The sequence below is a fragment of the Eubalaena glacialis genome, chromosome 2 (genome assembly GCF_028564815.1).
Source record: "Eubalaena glacialis isolate mEubGla1 chromosome 2, mEubGla1.1.hap2.+ XY, whole genome shotgun sequence".
NCBI lineage: Eukaryota > Metazoa > Chordata > Mammalia > Artiodactyla > Balaenidae > Eubalaena > Eubalaena glacialis.
Window position 1 is genome coordinate 145,330,068 of NC_083717.1, and position 5,023 is coordinate 145,335,090.

The 5,023-nt window shown below is 47.3% G+C and overlaps 1 pseudogene; it reads left to right on the top strand.

Annotated features, from left to right (window-relative positions):
* The first annotated feature begins 2,240 nt into the window (after positions 1–2,240).
* On the top strand, positions 2,241–2,754 carry LOC133084703 (ferritin light chain-like; annotated as a pseudogene).
* Positions 2,755–5,023: the final 2,269 nt, after the last annotated feature.

The window sequence follows — 5,023 nt, forward strand, 5'->3', positions numbered from 1 at the left end:
ATAAAGACCTAATTGAATTCATGGTTAACCTACAAATTCAGTGCACTCCCACTCAAAACTCCAGCTGGATTTCTTTTTGAGGAATAATAAATAAACAAATAAATAATAATCTTTCTAAAAGAAGAGTAGAGAAGGGAGACTTGCTCAATCAAACACGCTGCAGACGCATAGCAGTACAGCATGGTACTGGCTCAGTGACACACAGACCAGTGGGGCAGAGTAGAAAACACGGCAACACATCCGTGGACTGTATGTGTATACATACATATCGAAATGTCACATAAAATCACACCTTCTCAATGGATTTAGCCCCAAGTTAAGGTTTTGTTGGGATCTTCTGCTCCCCTGCTACCATTGTAACAAGTAGACCTGAGGAACAGCCTTGATAACAGTACCTTGAGGTCCCTGCATGACTCAAAATGAACTACATGAAACTGGCTTTGTGGAGAGGACAGCCCTTAATGTCCTACAGGCTTAACTTTCTAGAGCTGCCCCCCAAAGTCAGCAGCAGCAACAAGATGCTAGACGTAAGAAGCCGCGGAGGCACACAGAGCTGAGGCAGGGCAGCACACAAAGCCACAGGGTGTCAGCTCTCCCCATATGAAAAGCATTGTTCAGCTAATGAGAAGGTGAGCTCCACCTGCCAGAGGAGCTGGAGGTCGAGCTGAAAAGGAGGTGGATTGAGTCTGAGCCAAAAGACAGATTCCACAAAGCAGCCCCATTCTGAGGGTCCAGCAACTTTTACTCCAGCTAATCCATTCAGCTCTCCTGTATCCCTAAAAGCATCAACAACTTTAAGAAAAATATGGCATCAAAAGAAAATCTCATATCTTGTGTTTCCATTCTTTTTACCTCATTTAGTATTTCTAGGAAATAACATCCTTTTCCCTCTGTTTTAGGCAGGATTAATCTAGGTTGTACCGTGGTAGCAAACAAGCCCCAAATCACAGAGGCTTATATCTTGATAACTGTTGAAGTTAAAGTAATGGGTATAGCAGGTTCAACATCCTATTGTCTCTGCTTTCATATGTTTGAAATTTTCCATAATAAACATTTTTAATTTAATCTCCATGGCTTAAAACAACAAAAATTTGTTTCTTGCTCCTACTACACACCCATCATTGATCAGTCAGCTCTCTACTCCCACTTTGTCCTCACTGAGAGGCACAGACTAGTGAGCTTCTGCTATCTGGGGTATTGCTGGTTACATGGCAGAGGAAAAGAACCGTGGGAGTAAAAGAACCATGGGGGAGTCGTCTGATGGTGCTTAAGGCTTTTGCCCGGGAAGTGAAACATATCACGCTATCGACATTTCATTGATAAGGCAAGTCACACGGCCACACTTAACTTCAGTGGCTTAGGAAAATATGGCCCACCTATATGCTCAGTAGAAGGAGACCTGGAAATACTTGGTGAACAGCACCAACGATTACCACAGCTCTGAAGACGTGAATCTAGGAATTAAAGGCCAAAAGGTGCTCTGATACACCATAGTTTTTACCAATGGATTTCAACACCGCTCTGCCAACCCTCGCCGCCCAAATGCTCGGCCTTCTCACTTGTGATAAACCACTCAAAATTATACCAAGACTGGGAGTTCCACAATGTCAGGGACAGTTTATCTGTCTTTACCTCTCCAACACAGAGCACCTGTTTTGTCTTTACCAGGTGCTAAATTCAGATTTGCTGAACTGAAGAGACACTGGAGACAAGCAGTGTGAACAACCAGGAATTCCCTGAAGGAAACTATTCCTCACCTTTGTTCTTACTTTTAACAAATTCTGTCTTAGGACATTCCCAGGCGGAGCAGGGAGGGGCTGCTGCTTTTCCAGGCCACTGGGTTATTGAGGTGCTCCTAGGTGGCCAGTCTTTCTCGGCCAAGAGCCCTGAGCTTGAACCCACCAATGTCAATCCTGAGATCCCTTCAACCTCGGGATCATCCCACCCAAAAGCCCGCATCTTATAGGTGAGGAAACGGAACCTCCGAGAAAGTAATGATTTCTATTTGCTGTAAGTGTCTATGGCCTGCAGTGCACCCGGCAGTCCCACAGATCTGTCTCTTCCTTCAACAGTGTTTGGGTGGAACACACCCGTAGAGGCCCCTTCTGCCAGCCCCCGGCCACCCTCCAACTTCTTTTCCAGTCGCAACCTTAGGAACCAACCAATTAGACATCCTCTGCCCACCTCCCCGTACCAGCCAACACCATTTTTTGAGCTTAGCTCCTTATTGCCGATCAACCATGAGCCCCTGGATTCATCAGAATTATTCCGTCAAGGTGGAGGCCGCCGTCAACCACCTGGTCAACACACATCTGTGGGCTTCCCACACCTACCTCTCCCCGGGCGTCTGTTTCGACTGTGACGATGTGGCTCTGGAGGGCCTGGGCCACTTCTTCCTCGAGTTGGCAGAGGAGAAGCACAAGGGCACTGAGCATCTGTTGAAGATGCCAAACCAGCTCAGTGGCTGTGCCCTCTTCCAGGATGTGCAGAAGCTGTTCCAAAGACGAGTGGGGTAAAACCCAGACGTCATGGAAGCCACCATGGTCGTGGAGAAGAACCTGAACCCGGTCCTTTTGGATCTGCATGCCCTGGGTTCTGCCACGCAAACTCCCAGCTCTGACTTCCTGGAAAGCTGCAAACTAGATGAGCCGGTGAAACTCATCAAGAAGATGGGCGGCCACCTGACTGACCTCCCGGGCTGGCGGGCCCCAGTTGGGGGCTGGGCGAGGAGCTCTTCAAAAGGCTCACCCTTAAGCACAACTAACTTGGAGCCTCCGGAGCCCAGCAGCCTTTGAGGAGCCCCTCTGCATCACCCTGGTGTCAGGGCTTCTGCCTGAGCCTCTCTGTGCAGCCACTGGGCAGCTTTTTAACCCAAGCCCTGGACCAAATGGAAACAATTAAAAAAAAAAGTCTATGACCTAAGTCCCTTCGCTTTAGCATTCTTCAAAATGCCTGTGATTGAACTGACTTCGCAACCCCAGTCTGGTGTTCTCTGTCTGCCATACTGTATCCAGCCACGCTGTAAATTGCCACGTGTTCAGCAAATGTAAAATTAACAGAGAGAGAGAGAGAGTTGTTTGTATAATGCAGGCAATTCTGCCTGCTATTCCACTCAATGAAGGGCTATGAATCTGCTGTTCCCCGTGGGTCTTGGTTCCCGCCTCCTTCTCATTGTGTAAGAACTAGTCAGGCTTTGTGTAGCTCTAGCACAGCCCCTAGACGCAGGCCAATCCTTCACCTGGGGCTCCACTGAAGAGACAGTATTCTGTCCCAACAATGGAGGGGAAGCTGGTCTTGTTGCACTTAGCGAGAAATAGTGTCATGGTCTCTACCACGGCAACTTCTGACTGGATTTCCAAGGGTCATTTGGATCATCCTCCCAGTCTTTAGAACCTGAGCCTGGGTGTGATGTGCTCTGCTGTGATCATTGCCAGCACAGGGTATGGGCTGCCAGGAAAGAACCCATTCAGAACAGCACATGTGTTCAATTACCCCTTGGTGAGCTCTCGCTGGAGCATCTTACGGGCAAGGGAGTGTGGAGAGAATGAAAACTTGAACAAACCTATACATAACTGGACTATAAAAATCATTAAAATATTGACAGATTTAAAGGCTTAATGACCCAGCAAAGATGGGAAATACGCTTAAATGCAGATCTCAGTCATTAAAAATACATTTTGCATGCCACATTTACCTCCCATGAAAATGGGGGGAAAATACATTTAGGGCGAGATTGCCACAGCTCCCCGAGAGGGTGGGTTAGAAAAGCGAGTGACAATTCTCATCGAGTGCCCAATGAGGTGAAAGCTCTCAGGAGCTGGGGTGGTCTTTCTGTGGAGGCTGGTGGCTCTGTCACCATCAAAGCTGCAGCCAATTCACCACTCCAGAGACTCCTACTGTGCAAGAAGCAGGCAGCACTTTCCCGAGAGACATCAGCTCACAGGGAAAGATGCCAGAAAGGGTCTGGCTTGGCAAAAGCATCAAGAGGTAAGGCAGCTGGAGAAATGTATATGGCAAGACACACTTAGCAACTGGAGCAACTTACCAGAGACACCAAATTAGTCTCCTTCCAAAGCACGTTTCTTTTTTCTTACCGGAACTTAGTTTCTGTATTAGTTTGCTAGGGTTACTGTAACAAAGTACCAGAGACTGGTGGCTTAAACAACAGAAATTAATTTTCTCACTATAATGGAAGCCAGAAGTCCAAGGTCAAGGTGCGGGCAGGGTTGGTTTACTCTGAGGCCTCTCTCCTTGCCTTGCAGACAACCGCCTTCTCCCTGTGTCTTCACATCATCTTCCCTCTGCCTGTCTGTGTCCAGATCTCTTTTTATAAGGACGCTAGTTGTGTTGGATTAGGGTCCATCCTAAAGACCTCATTTTAACTTAATTACGTCTTTAAAGACCCGGTTTCCAAATTGGTCACATTCTAAGGAACTGGGGGTTAGGACTTCAACATATAAATTTAGGGGGACACAAGTCAAACCATAACAGTTGCTAAATGATTATAATACCTCCAAAAGGAGGCTTGGGGAACGGTTGTTTTGTTTTACAGAGAAAAGTAAAAGTTCATAGCGTATGGAGTGGCTTCTGCCTTTTTAAGTTATTTGATTCAGTGAAACTCCAACTCACAAGGACTCCCATCGGCAGGGACAGTGAGGAGGAAATGGCTGGCCTGTTAGCCACGAACCAGTTTAGTGATCTTCAGCTAATAACACACCCCTCCCAAACCTCAGTTTCCTCTTTTGTGAAACAAAGGAGTTAAGTGGGGAGCTGGATGTGGTGACTGGCACCCAACCCACTTCTTCGAGCTGTCCTGTGAGGTAGAGACAAGAAAGCGGAAAACTGCACTTCTCAGATTCCTTTCTAGCTAGAGTTCTGGTTATGAGTCAGGTTCCCCCCAATAAGATGCTGTGGTATGAGACTGGGGGACAAAAATGAAGGGAGACCGCCTTCCTGTTGCTGTTTCTACAGGCCTGGCCAATCAACTGAATGGAAAGGAGGTGTGGAGGCTGGAGTTAGCATT